Source organism: Camelus dromedarius, chromosome 16 (genome assembly GCF_036321535.1).
Source record: "Camelus dromedarius isolate mCamDro1 chromosome 16, mCamDro1.pat, whole genome shotgun sequence".
NCBI lineage: Eukaryota > Metazoa > Chordata > Mammalia > Artiodactyla > Camelidae > Camelus > Camelus dromedarius.
Window position 1 is genome coordinate 3,900,520 of NC_087451.1, and position 14,281 is coordinate 3,914,800.

General features: G+C 40.7%; 1 long non-coding RNA gene across 4 annotated transcripts in view; it reads left to right on the plus strand.

The window, feature by feature from the left end:
* The window catches only part of LOC135323188 (uncharacterized), a 90,954-nt gene that overhangs the window by 9,421 nt on the left and 67,252 nt on the right, over positions 1–14,281 (plus strand). For 3 of the 4 annotated variants that reach the window (XR_010384421.1, XR_010384424.1, XR_010384420.1), the window contains exon 3: positions 12,898–13,083. The exons of the other annotated variant lie outside the window; for it this stretch is intronic. This is a non-coding gene — a long non-coding RNA (uncharacterized LOC135323188). The remainder of the gene's footprint in view (positions 1–12,897; positions 13,084–14,281) is intronic. 4 annotated transcript variants of the gene reach the window in all.

Genomic DNA, 14,281 nt, shown 5'->3' on the forward strand with positions numbered 1-14,281 from the left:
ACCCGCCCTTTTCCCTTTGAAACACAATCACTTATGCTCCACTCTACTCTTTTTGATAGTACTTACAACCCTCTAATAAACTAACGTTTTAAAAAAAAAAAAGAGATGCTGATACCACTTCAACATGGACAAGCCTTGACAACAGCATGTTAAGTGAAAGGAAGCAGACACACACGGCCACATATTGTTGACTTCAGTGATCTGAAATGCCCAGAATAGGCACATGCAGAGGCGGAGAGCAGGTGATGGTTGCAAAGGGCTAGGTGGAGGGGGGTTAGGGAGTGACTGCTAGTGACAGGGGGATTCTTTTGGGGTGATGAAGTGTTCTGCAAATAGATGGTGATGAGGGCTGCACAATCGTGAGTGTGCAGAAGACTGCTGAGCTCTGTCTCTGGGAGTGCCTGTGGTTGGGGGCGGCTTTATTTTCTTCTCACCCTGCACTCTGGAGAGACATCTTGTGCAGTGGCCTTTCTACTAGTGTGAGTGGTGAGAATCAGAGACTTTGCATAGTCTTGTTTCTTTTCCCCCCATTGCTGAGTGTAGGCAAAATTAGTTTAAGTCTGAGAAAGTGCTCCATCTGCAGAAATGTATTTCAGTTTTGCATGGTGTAAAAATCTTGAGAGCTTTTTAATTGTTGAGGACAGCCTGTGGGGGGGAACAGCCCGTGAAGCCTTGGGGAGACGTGGAAAAGCCGCGCTTCCCTCCCTGACACGGGTGGAGTATTCACCCCAGTTCAGGCAGTGAAGGGCCCAGACCCGTGAGCGGAGTTGACAATCGTGAATATTTACGTGTATCCGCTGCTTCATCTTGGATATTAATTTCAAGCTGAGTCAGTTTGTGACGGCAGCCTCATCCTACATCAGGAATTTATAGTATCTGCTCTTTGAGATGAAGACCTGACAGAGTGTATTATTTAACAGTCTCCCTTGAATTGATATCTCAGATTCCTTTGTCAAAAGCAAAACAGCAGAAATACAGACGTCCTTTAATGCCAATATTACCTTGAAAGGGTTTAGTCTCTGTGCCTCAGTGGCCTTATCTGCGGGTGGGGATGTTGATAACAGTGTTTCCCTCAGAGGGGCTGGTGAGGGGAGAGTGAGGAGCACAAAGGGAGGACTTACACGAGATGCTCATGAATGACTGAATTTAGTGCTCTCAGCCTGGTGAGGCCTCAGGGGCAGAAATGTCAGAACAGAGCATTCCTAGCCAGAGCTAGATCCGTGTTGGCAGCTGTTATGATCAGTATCACAACTGTGGGTTATCAGGTAGCTTTAAGACTTGGTAATATGAATTCATGAATAATGTTAGAAGACTAGACATCTCAGATTCAGTTTACATAGTTCTCAAGATTTCCTCTGAGAAATGGATGGTTTTTTCCCCATCTTAAATCTGAGATGAGTCTCTAAAAAATTTCTGTATTCCTCCATCATTTTGCTTTAATTCTCCATTTCTTAAAAAAAAAGTTTTTAAATTGAGTTAGTGGGGACTGAACTGAGGGCCTCATGCATGCTAAGCACATACTCTCCCAAATGAGGTATAATCTCCCCCCTGATATTTTTTAAAATTTACTTTCTTAGTATTCAGAGGTTAGAGGTCTCTAATTCTTTTTCTGGAGACTTGTCCATGAACCTGTAAATCTATTATTAATGGACAATCCTTAGTTTATTAAAAAAATGAATAGAATATTCTGCAATCCATCCAAAAGAAAATGTTCATTGGCTTAAAATGTTTCTCCTTTAAGGTGATTTCTCCTTTTCGGTCTAGCTCAATTTATTAACAGATATCCTCATCATCATAATGACCAAACTCACTCTGAGTGGACACCTACCTAAGGCTAAAATACTTTCCTCATGTTTTACTTCATAGCAGGTGTTTGACGGTAGGTATCAGTGTCTCCTTTTTTGCAGCTGAGGGATTGAGAGATGGAGCAGCTTGTCCCAAATCACTCGCAGCTGGCGGTGGCTAGCTCGGTGCTGGAAACCAGGCTGCACAGAATGCATTCTTAATTGTTCCTCTAATCAGCCTCCCGTTGAGTGGTTACCCGAACTCCTGTGACTCCATATATGGCCGATTATAGTGATCTCAGCCTGATGAGGCCTTCAAAGGGGAGACACGAGTGAGAATGTGAGACAGAGTGGCATAAATTAAAATTGTACATTTTCACAGAAGTTTAATTCTCAGGTAGTGGCATAAAAAGTTAATTTTTATGTATTTTAGTGCTCTGTAAGCACTAAAAACAAAACATTAAAAATAATTATAGTGCAAATGAGAAGGGGGCTTTGAAAGTCCAACCACTGCTGATGATGTTACTTGTTTTTCTCTAGTGGCCCTTATTGACAGAAATACTTACAAAGACTGAATTGGTTTTATGTAGTCTTAAAATGGAAGAAAAGATTGTCAGTGAATATTTTAAGAAAATCTTTATTCTTTTCTTTCCTGATGATGTATATATAAGTTGTTTTCATGGCTTAAGTACATTTCCTCATTTGTGAAATTTGAGTAATATCGTTTAACTTGTCTGACTGTGAGAGTTAGTAGCCTTGTATAAAAAGAACCCAAGAGGTGCTTAGTAAAAATGTGCTGTCACAATGACAGATATTTTAGAAGGATCAAGTCTGAATACTTAAGAGTGTGGCTTATTACTGATGCATATTTAATATGTATATATATGATATATATGAATATGGCTTAAATTAACAAGGATTCATTTATTTTTTAGTGCACTATGAAGTTTTAATGAAATCTGTATCATTCTAGTGAGACAGGGACTAGTTAAATTGCCTTAAGCAGACGACCTTGAAGATTATTTACACAGAATGTGTATTGTTAGAACTCAGATGTCATGTTGCCGTGTAACCATCCACTCAGTCATTTAAATTCGTTGGATTCTGACATCCACATTGATCATTTTCAGGGAATAAGCTTCTCTCTTTTGTGATTAAAGAAAATATTGATCTTTTTTCCTGCACTCTTAACAGGTTTAAAATATCAAAATATTGATTTGATATGTAACTTTTTTAATAGAGAGAATAAAGCTCATGCTGTTTTATTATGTAAATAAATGTTTTTGTATTTCAACAAACGTATGAATTCCTGGAATTTGAGAAGTATGTTGCAAGATACTTAGATAACCTACTTTCGGTAAAATACAGACGCGACTTTTATGAATATAGGCCTAGTACAGATCTGTTCGTTTTTGCTACAGTGCAAGACATGAGGCCTAGGAGAGATTTGCTGCCGATTGCAAGGAGGACAGATCCCAGGTCTCAGTCTCCCCTCCTGTAAAGTGAAGTGGCTGGACTGGATTCTTTCCTCTTCTAAGATGAGTTTCCATGAGCCTGTGTCTTTTGTTTATATTCAGGAGTATTAGCAATATCAATTAAATACTGAGTAACCCTCGCTTCCCCCGAAGCAAAGTGCAGTATGTTCTACAGAAGCTTTTAGTTATCTGATTCTCGTTTCTGATCCTACAGGCAATTTTTGTGTTGCATGCTTCCTGGCAACCTGGAAGGTCTTTTTAGCCATAGGTGGCGCTTGTTGCACCTTCTTACCGTCTTAATTTTCCTGTTTGTTAAAGAGGGCTTAAACAATTTTATTTTGTTTTGATTTCTTTGCTTGATGCTTCGGAATAGCACAATGTCCATTATGTCTGTCTACCTGGAAAAATTGTTCTGCTTATATTTTAGTTTTATTCTGTCATCTCGCTGTGAACATCTCAGACTTGCTGTGTAAACAATGGCAAAATCGGACTTTTCTTCCAGTGTTAGAAACCAGTGAGCCGGGAATTTATAAAACAGCTAGTAGCGGCCTCTGGAGCACCTTAAAGCTGAAAAGTGTACTGAGTTCCCTGAGTATTGACCCCGCTGCTGTGTGTTAAATGGTGGTAGGAGAATTGGTACATATAGGAAGGGGTGTAGTTTTTTGACTTGGGTTTGCGTGCACGCGCTGCCACTGAGCCATGTGAGCCTGAGTCAGTTCGTTCTGAGTTTTTCCCTCGTCTGTGAGATTGGGACGTTGGTATCTGCTTTGTAGAATTGTGAGAATTAGAAATTATGTAAAGTGTTTACCACAGTGGGTATGTCAAGAGGGCTCATAATCTTTAGCTGCTGTTTGGTGTGAAGCCATCATTTTATAGTCTTTGGCAATTACTAAGAAACAGGAAAACAAGAAAAGCTGGTTTTATGATGAAAGATATTTGAGGAGGTTCCATAGTTCCTATACCCATAATTAAGCATCAGCAGAGTCAGAACTGTTACACAGTCGCCCTGAACCAATGTTAAGCCACAGAATTTTTTGTTACTTCATATATGTTGGGTCCTAAGGGGATCCAATACTTATATGCATGTTGTCTCCAGCAGTCAACTGAGAGATGACACAAAAGAGTAGGCAGGCGATAAATGTCTTCTTTGTTACTGATGAAGCCACGTTCTCCATGAACTTCAGGGCTGTGGGAAAATGTGTGTCATGATACTGTGTCCCAGAATTAGAGACTCACCCTGTCCCAGGTAGCTCTGGGCCACAGCGAGCCTTCCCTTGAGAGGACCTGCCCCTTCATGCACAGGGCTGACCTGACATGGAGCTGAGCATCCCAGGTGCTTCCCAATGGTGACCAACACTGGAGGGAAAGGTAGGGTTTCACATTCCCTGCTTGTCTCCCCGGACTCACACCTCACCCTGTTAGTGTGACGAGTGCTAGCTGTGATCCAGCGGCCAGGGGTATGAAGGGAGAAGCACTCTCCATGGCCCAGAGGAGTGGGGAGGAGGCATCCACTCCCTAGTTTAAACAGGTGGTGGGATGGAATGGGAGGGTGCTCCCCAAGAGTTTATAAAAGGAGAAATAAGGATTTTCTTTGGGACTTACACTAGCCAGGAAACACATAATATTATTAGAAGGGAGACTTGTAAATCACTTTTATATTAAGTTGACATTTGTTGAACACCAAAAATGTGCTACATTCTTTTCTGAGAGTTTTACAGAAATGAATCCTTCAATCTTCTCAACAAGCAAGTAAGGAAGGTTTGACTGTTACCCCAGTTTTACAGTGTGGAAATTTCGGCACGGAGAGGGTAAGTAAGTTGGCCAAAGTCCAGAGCTAGTAAGTGGCAGAGCTGGTATTTAAACCCTGGCTGTCTGGTTTTGAGGCTCCCAGAGATGGGCTTTGGTTGTTTAGAGGTATCTGCATCCCTGAATCTTTGTACCACTTTGCATCAGTTAGCCCAGAAAGGACAGGGAAAGGAGAGTTACACAGGTGCTCACTGTCCACGAAGTGTGCACTGTGATTAGCGTTAATTATTTTCTAGGCAGTAGATCTGTTGGTATAACAGAAATTTAGTCCATTGAGTTAATCTACAAACCCTTCCTGCTCTGCTTCTGTCCATGGTTGCCATGTGACTGTCTGCCCGTGATTGGCCTGTGGAGGAGAAAATGTACTCATGGTTGAACTCTGATATTTCAGTCTGGTTTATAGTTTCACATCTCCTGTTACATTAATAAGTTTCTGGTTTTCTTGCATCAGTGTGTCATGAGTTTGGTTAATGTGAAACCAGTCCATGGGAGCCCAGGGATGCTAACGGTATAATTTCTGAGCTCACTGTCGCACTTCTACCCGTGCAGACCTGGCTGGAGGATGTCCGCCTTCCTCACTGATTTCTCCAAACAGCAGGGTCCTCTCCCACCCCCGGATATGAGGCTGGGAGCTCTATGAGTTGGCCAGTCGGTGGCCAAGTCCACCAATCAGAAAATGATGAAGTACCCGGAAGTGGGTTTAATAGAAGAAAAGGGCTTCCAGGTAGTCCGATGGGCTGTTCGAGTCCATTTGGTGAGAAGCTGTCCACTGTCTGTGGTTGAGCTGCTGCTTTGCTGTTGAAAAGTCTGGATTAGATGAAGGGATTTTAAAAAGGAGAAAGGAGTGATTTCAGGTGGTACGTCCACATCGGTGAGAAGTGATGGATGACCGCCTGTGTGAGGCATAGACAGAGTCTTACAAACTTCATAAAACAGCTTTAAAAGCTCTGCCATCTGAGTGCACTTCATATGGGGTCCAGTTCATCACTGGTCGCGCTGAGAGGGCAAATAATTGATGATGGCGGAAAGGACACGGAGGCATCAAAAAGTCTCAGTCATGTTCCCTGTTTAAAGGATGTGGCACAATGTAATATATTTCAGCTGGTTTTTCACTGAACAATTTTTAGTGTTTTCTGGGACACCCCAGTGCCCCAAGGCTCCATGCAGCTGGGTGTCCCCTCAGAGCAGCTCTGTCAGCGCTTGCCCTGGGCTGACGTGGTGTCGCGGGGAGCAGGACGGTCAGCGTCCACGGCTCCTCCGAGATCCGTCTCCTCATCCGCAGTGCCGGGTTGCTCATCCGTGTCTACTTAGTAGGTTTGCTGAGAATCACACGTGATGGTGGTCAGGTGTGATTTGTGATTGTCTCTGTGATTGGCATATAGTCAGTGTTTCATAGAAACCCTTGTTTTTTTAGTATAATTGTAGCAGCTAGATTGCAGTGGTTTTTAGTCTGTATTTTTTTATAACTTTATTCTTATTTTTAAATATGCACTTATTTTTATTTTTTTGGAGGTACTGGGGATTGAAGCCAGGACATTGTGCATGCTAAGTAGGTGCTCTACAACTGAGTAATACACACCCTCCTTGTCTGCACTTGAAAATAAATATTGCAATACACAAAATAGATCTTATACACCATCATGGGACCTAGTCTCTGTATAGACAATTGAACACTTATGCTATTTCAATAAGAATAAATGTTGTTGAGACATACATTTCTGAATCTGTTAATGTGCTTAAAAACGATCATAGGTAGTGATAAACACGAGTCTTTGATCCAGTACTTCTTAGGGCCTGTTTTGCCATCAATGGAAATTACATTCTACAGAGAAGGCTAATTGGGTCTCTTTGATATTTGGATGGTTTAGCAGATGATCAAGGCTTTCAAAAGCTGACAGAATTGTATTTTAAACTAACTACAAAGTTATCTTCTAGAAGTTGGAATTCCTAAGCTTGTGAAGTGTCCAGTAATCCAGGGGGTATGTGTCTGTGTCTGTGTGAACGTTTGTGTGTGTGATTTCAGGAAGGTAGAAATAAGTTCCATATAGACTTCTGATACCTTTCTCCTCCAGTTCAAGGTGTAGGCATATATTTACACAAATAAATTGATATTCTTTTGTCATTTGGCATATTGGGAATAAGAGGTTGTCATATTTGTTTCAGAAGGGTTGGGGAGCATGAGCTTAGAAAACGGGAGGAGAAAGAGGCTGGGAGGCACTTCACACTCTGTGCAGGATTTGAGGTACAGTAGCTTTTCTTTTTTCTTCTAAAGCAAACTGGTGCTGAATTGTAACATACTATTACTCAGAAATGCTTTTCTGATCAGATACAAGTGCCTCAGATTTTTGAAGGCAACATGAATGGTGAAATGTGTTTTAGCAGTTATCTTTAAAAGTAGTTTTATTTTTCAAGTAAAAGGCTATAGCCTGTTCTTTCTTCCAGCGGTACAAGACATGCTCATTAATCTATGTACATGATCTGTGTGCTTAGTTTCTTTGGTTTTTTTTTTTTTTTTTTTTGAAATGCTTGTTTCATTGTGGTTTGAATGAATGTTTAAAATTTCTGGATTTTGATGTTTAGAACATGCTGATTTATGAGAACCATTAAAAACCTGATTGTTTTTTGGTCCTTGTTTGTTGGGGCACCCTATTGATTTCTGTTGTCTGTTAAAGAGGGAAATGCTTCCTCTAGCCTGCAGATCATTAAGTGAATGGTTTGCAGTGTGCCTTTTAAATTCTTTGAATGCATTGAGCATGTTTGTCCAGTGAATTTTGAATTGACTCATTGTAATGACTTTGCTTTTGTTCTGTGGCTTTTGCTCCTCTCCACAAGAATTTGAATTCTCTGTTGCATTTTGTATACGTGTTCTTAACAGGGGAAGAAATTTTGCATTTTTTACACAGCTGGGCTTTCCTATCCCCTCTGAATGCCATCTATAATTGATACAATAAAAATCTGTTATTGCAGTGCTAAATTATTTCATAAACTATTTTTTGGCATAATCAGAAACAATGACAAAGAATGATAAAAAAAAATACAAAATCCTTCCTTCCTTTGAAGAATAGAAATGAGGTGGTCAGGCTCACGCATGCTTTGTGCCTGACACACTTACTCTCATTTCATTGTGTATCATGATTCAGAGATGGAGTTGCATCAGGTTTGTAGATTTTTGTTTTAACATTTGTGTTGAATTCTTTCTCCAGGCTGATGTTTCCTGTTGTGTTTGTGGAAAGAGTAGAAGGGAAACAAATACTTTGTTTTGTTTTCAGGAGTCCTGAGTTGATAAGAAATGAGTTGAGGGTGGGCTGAGGAAAAGAGTGACACTCCCTCTCCTCCCGGCTGAAATTGATAAACAAATAAATCAATTAAGTATATCAATATTTGGCCAATAGAAGTTAGCGAGCCCAAAATGGATAAATATGCCCAATGGAAATTACTGAGTTCACCTGTAGAATTATGTGCTTTACCAAGCAGAAGCAGCTTAGAGCAATCAGAAAAATCATTAATATGATGAGATATAAAAGGGATATCATATCTTTTATTTCTGAAACTTTTCTACGGTAAGTTGTGTAGAGCTAAAATTAAGTTTCAAGCACCAGGATTTAAGAGTGTGGGTGGTTCTGTAGGATCGTTATTCACGAATGTGCCTAGACCCTGCTAGAGTGGCTGAAGATGGCAGGAAAAGACCCAGAGGCAGGATTTGTCATCCTAGGGTGTCCTCCATAATGGTTCCATGTGAAAGCCCATGATTGGTTTAACAAACTTTAACACACCCCAGCCGCTTGTGAACTTTGATAAGAAAAAAATATGCTTAGAAAGTGCTTTGCAAGCAAGTGCCTGTGCATCCTCACACCAGTCTCCTTGCCTTAAAAAGCAGAGACAATGTTTTGCTTGCATAGTTGTGGTTTTAGATAGTACTCTGCTGGTTGCAAAGCAAGGAAAATGGCCCTCAGCTATAAACGCTGGGCTTGTGTGCTGTTAGATAGTCTATTATCCCCACAACAAGGACCTGGCTGGTCTGGTGGTCTGCTTTGTAATTCACATATCTAAAAATGTATCTTGTTCCCCTCACCCCATGACTTCCCTAAAGATACACTAATCCTTTGTACTCATTGTGGATTTTACAATCTCTGCCTCATCCCGTCTTTCCCGAAGTTCCTCCTTACTATCTCACAACTGTTGATGAATTTTTCCTTTGATTATACACAATAAATATGGGAGCATTTGAGAGGCTCGTGGAGTTGGCTCCCTACTCCCTCTCGATTTCTTGACTTTTTACACAGAGTCTTGAATAATCATTCCGTGCTGGTAAGACTTCTGCCAGCCAGATGCCACAGTTCCAGGTGAGAAGTATGCAGGCTTTATCTCTCCTACCCGAGGGAGAGAGAGGAGAGAATTGAGATATGCTCCCCCGTGGTCCCTTCCTGCCCCAGGGCCACTGCAGTTCACCTGAAGCCTTCTGGCCTCTGCTCAGAGGGCCTCTGTCCCAGGACTGACTGCAGCCTTTCCTTCAATGTCAACATTTCCTTTCAGAAGTTGGTCTCTTCTCTGCAATTCAACCCTGGCAGATGTGATGGTGGTCAGCGTGCTGGTGGGCAGTCATTTGGGGACTCCCAGGAACCATGCTGATTCTCCTGAGTCTCTCAATCGGGGTTACAGAACAGTCGAGAACCGAAGGAAGCCCATTCACGTGAAGTCAACAGAGCATTACATCACTTTCATTTTATTTTTGAATTTTCAGTGGAGAAATTATTTGTAGCAAACTGTTCCAGATATTCGGCCGCCTGCTTTCTTCATCACCACTTCCTTGCTGGCTCTGGTGCTTGTTTTACAGACCAGGTTTCTTCTCTGGTCATTTCGAGCAGCTGGGCTTGCCGATTCCTTGATCTGCATTTGAAGCAGAATGCTTCTTCATGATGTGAAACTAATTTTCCTATTTCTGAATATTTCGTGTACACTCAGCAACTGTTTCAAGTGAACTGCTCTTGTCCAATTTCGGTTAACTCACATTTGCTGATCTCCTGCTTTCATGCTGAGGGCAGATTCTTCTTCCTGTAATAAAGTTTAGCAATTTGCATTTACTATGGGAAGGTACTGGCCCGAGGTGCTTTTTTTCTTAACAGTTTTAATACAATTCACCCATTAAAATGTATAGCGGTTTTTAATCTATGCCCAGAATTGTCCATCCCATTCAATCTTAGAACATTTTCTTCCCCCCAACAGGAAGCCCCGTATGCATAAGCAGATATTCCCATCTTCCCCATCCTCCCCCAGCCCCAAGGAGCCACTCTTCTCTCTCTGTGGATTTGCCTGTACTGGACATTTCGTTTAAATCGAGTCACTTCATGTAAGTGGAACCGTCTATTGTGACTGACTTCTTTCGCACTGAGTAACGTTTTCAATGTTTGTCCACGTTGTGGCCTGGGTCAGTACTCTATGCTTTGCTATTGCTGAATAATATTCCACTGTATGGCTGGGCCCCACTGTTTACCCATTCATCAGGTGATAGGCATTTGGGTTGTTTCTGCTTTTTGGCTGTGATGAGTAGTGTCGCCGCGAATATTCCTTTAGGAGTTTTTATGTGGACATTTGTTTTCAGTTCTCTTACGTGTGTGCCCAGACAGCAGAATTGCTGGGTCATTCAGAAACCAAATGTTCAACTCCCTGAGGACCTGCCAGGCTGTTTACCAAAGTAGCCACGCTGTGTTACGTCCTCACCAGCAACTGCTTTGAGCCCCGCTTCCTCTGTGTCCTCATTAGTGCTTGTTATTTTTTTTTTATTATAACCTATTGTTGTGGGTGTGAAGCGATTTCTTCTTGTGGTTTTGACTTGATTTCCCTTAGAGCTAATGATATTGAACATCGTTTCATTGTGCTTATTGGCCATTTGTATATTTTCCTTAAAAATACCTTTTCAGATCTTTTATTCACCTTTTAATTGAGTTGCCTTTTTATTGTTGAGTTGTAGGGTTTGTTTTTTTTTTTCATTTGGAGATACAAATTCCTAATCAGATAAATGATTTGAAAAAATTTTCTCCTGTGTATTGGTTTTTCACTTTCTGGATGGTGCCCTTTGAAGCAAAGTTTTAAATTTTGATGAACTCCAATTTATCTCTGTTTTCTTTGTTCCTTGTGCTTTTGGGGTATTATTTAAAATCTGAGGTATTTTAATTAAAATTTTATATATAAAATAACTTAATTTGTAGGACCATTCTAGGAGATGGGTGCGGTTGTTGTCCCCAGTCTCTGGATAGGAGACTGAGATGCAGAAAATTTCACTGACATATCAGTGTCACAGCTACCCAGTGCTGTGGGAGTTCAGACCCTCATGTTTGTCCCAAGCATCTGTGCTCTTCACCACCATGATCCACTACTGAATGGAATCGTTAATGAAAACGTATTTCCTTTTTTGATTTCTTGTTAGTTTTCTCATTGTGGACCTCATCTCCTCATTTTCCTTTCGGATATCAGTGTAGATTTATTTTAGGTCTCATGTAGGCAGAAGTATTGCTATCAGTTAACGTCTTTATTACTCACTCTCTGGTGATGATTGTTGCTATTTGACCTAATCAAGTCATGCTAAACTCTTTCATGCTCATGACACTGAAAAGAGTCATGACTTACAGAATGCTCAAAGAAGAAAGTACTTGATTGATTTCATCTTGCTACCCAATCAAACCAATCAAATAAAAACCCGGTGTTGACACAGATTATATGCCCTCCAGAATAGGGTCACTGTCTTCCTTGTGTTTCATTTGTTTGGTCACAGTGTCTGGATAGCGCCTTGCTGTCCAGCAGTTTTGTGAGGATACGGTGCTCGTGAATCATTGTAAGGACAGAATTTTGACAACAGACTATGTTGTTCATTTCACAAGGGAAAAGATAATATAGAAATACTGCTCAGATCTATTTTAAAATTAAGCTTGGAATTTTGAGAATTCAAGAAACCATACAAAGATCTTTTTCACTAATTTTAGATCTATCTTAGACACATTATTGTTACATAGCAGAGTAACTTTTCAAGTAGATTTGACAAGAGGTGTGTATTATTGATTTTTTGTTTTAGTTGAAATATTCTATCTGAGATAAAGTAATCAGTGCCTATAAATGCACAAATATGTTTGTATTTCTATGCAACATGGGAGCAGACTTCATATGTTTCTATATAATATATATGACTGTGTGTTTTAATCTGTCTGTCAGTGTATTTATACTTTTTCAGCAATGTTGTAACTTTAGAATTCTTCTAAGAAATTCACTCCCAATACTACTGCAGTTTGTACTGTGTATCCTGTCTTATGCATGGGATTCCACTGTCCCCTCAGGGAGGAATTTCCTCTCCTATTGAGTTAGTAACAGATTTAATGGAACTGTGATTTCTATGCCTTTGCTCTCCATGTGTTTGCAGTTGGCTGTCAATCACGATTTTCCCTTTCTTGAGTTTTCATTGTTCAATTAGAATTGTTGAAAATAACTACTAATATGTTTCACAGTTCTCCCTAGAAACTTGATGTGTTTGTGCTTTTCAGTTTTCAATTTATGAAAAATGTAAATGCACCCTTGTTTTTAAGTAGTCCTTTTTCACTAGATATTTGTTTATCTCTTTATAGTTAAAATAATTTTTTTCCCAATGAATGAATCGGTGTGCATGTTTTAAAAAACCTTACTTTTTACATTTCTTATTCTAACAGGTATATTCGTTGTAGAGAATTTAGAAAATAAGGATAAACACAGTAATAACTGAAAATGGCCTCTAATCTCAGCTGGAGATACAGTTGTAAGGTTTGAAATTGAGAATTACAAGTCCTCTCACGTTGTTCTTGTTTTTCAAGTACGTTTTGGTTACTGAGACCCTCGAATTCCCATATGAATTGTAGCAGCAGCTAGTTAGTTACTGCAGAGGAGCCCACTGGGATTGTGATCGAGACCACGTTGAATATATGGATCGCTCTGTGGAGCACTGACATTCCAAGAGCGCTGTCATCTGATCCAGGAATGTGCGTGGTGTGTCTGTCCAGGTATTTAGGTCTTCTTTAATTTTTTTTCAACAATGTGTAGAGTTTACATAGTATTATTTTACTTTATTTTTTCCCTTTATACTGAGTAAAAGTGTGCAAGGTACCGGAATCAGAACTGTATTATAGCCCCGCCACCTGCTGCTACCATGGACGCTGCGGTCTTTCTTTGTCCTCTGTAAAATCTTGCACAAAATAAGACCTAAGTAACTCTTTCTTGAATGAATGATTTTATGATTGCTGAATGATGCTTGAGAGTCCTTGTGATGATATCTTTTTCCCAGACTTTCCCCTTTTGTTAACTATGCCCTCTCTCTTCCTTTCCTCCAGCCTGGGTTTCAGCCTGCCTGTGGCATTGATTTTCCCTATCTGTGGACTCTTCCTTTCACTAGTTCACGATAATGTTACATGTGGGCTGTGGAAACTTGCTAGATGTCAAGAAAGAACCAATCCATTGCATGCTATTATTTTTAGTGTGTGGTATTCTTTTATCGATTGAAATTAAATCAGGCTGACCCCCTGAGCTCTTTTCACCTTCCTACACCTGATACTGCTCTGGTTGCTGCATGTGCCCTTCCCCCAGACTTGGTTTTGGAATTGAGTAAGTCACCATCACTGGAGACCTCTCTTTTAAAGATGAGGAGGACTTTGATCCTTCTCCCTGGTTGGGGACTTGGATGAGATGAGGTAACAGATAAAGAATGGAGCCCCAGGTCATTCTGACCACTGCTCTTTCCGTTCCTTTCTCCAGGGGAAAAGAGTACAATTCAAAAATATAAAGATTGTGAGTTAATGAGATAGACAAGACAACCGATCATTTATTAAATGTCCTTTCATGCCAGAAACAAATGTATTATACACAAAATAAGCACACAAAGCACGGTAGAACCGTGATTACAAACGTGGGTCTGAGTTCGAGTCCTGCTCTGGAATGACCAGTCCTGTGAGATGGAGAACTGGTAGGCCGGCTTAGCATCTCTCGGACTAGTTTTCTGTCCTGCAGAGACGGGGCTCGCTAGGCGTCCCCCCCGTAGAGGTGCTGGGGGGTGTAAGTGAAGCACGTGGGCAGCCCTAGCACAGCTGCTCGTTCCTCATAAGTGCAGGAGGGCATAGCTTTTGCGGTGACGGTTTTATGACCGCCCCGTGAAGACTCTCAGTGCTCCGAAGGGATGCCTTGTGGTTTGGAGATGGGATTCTCATT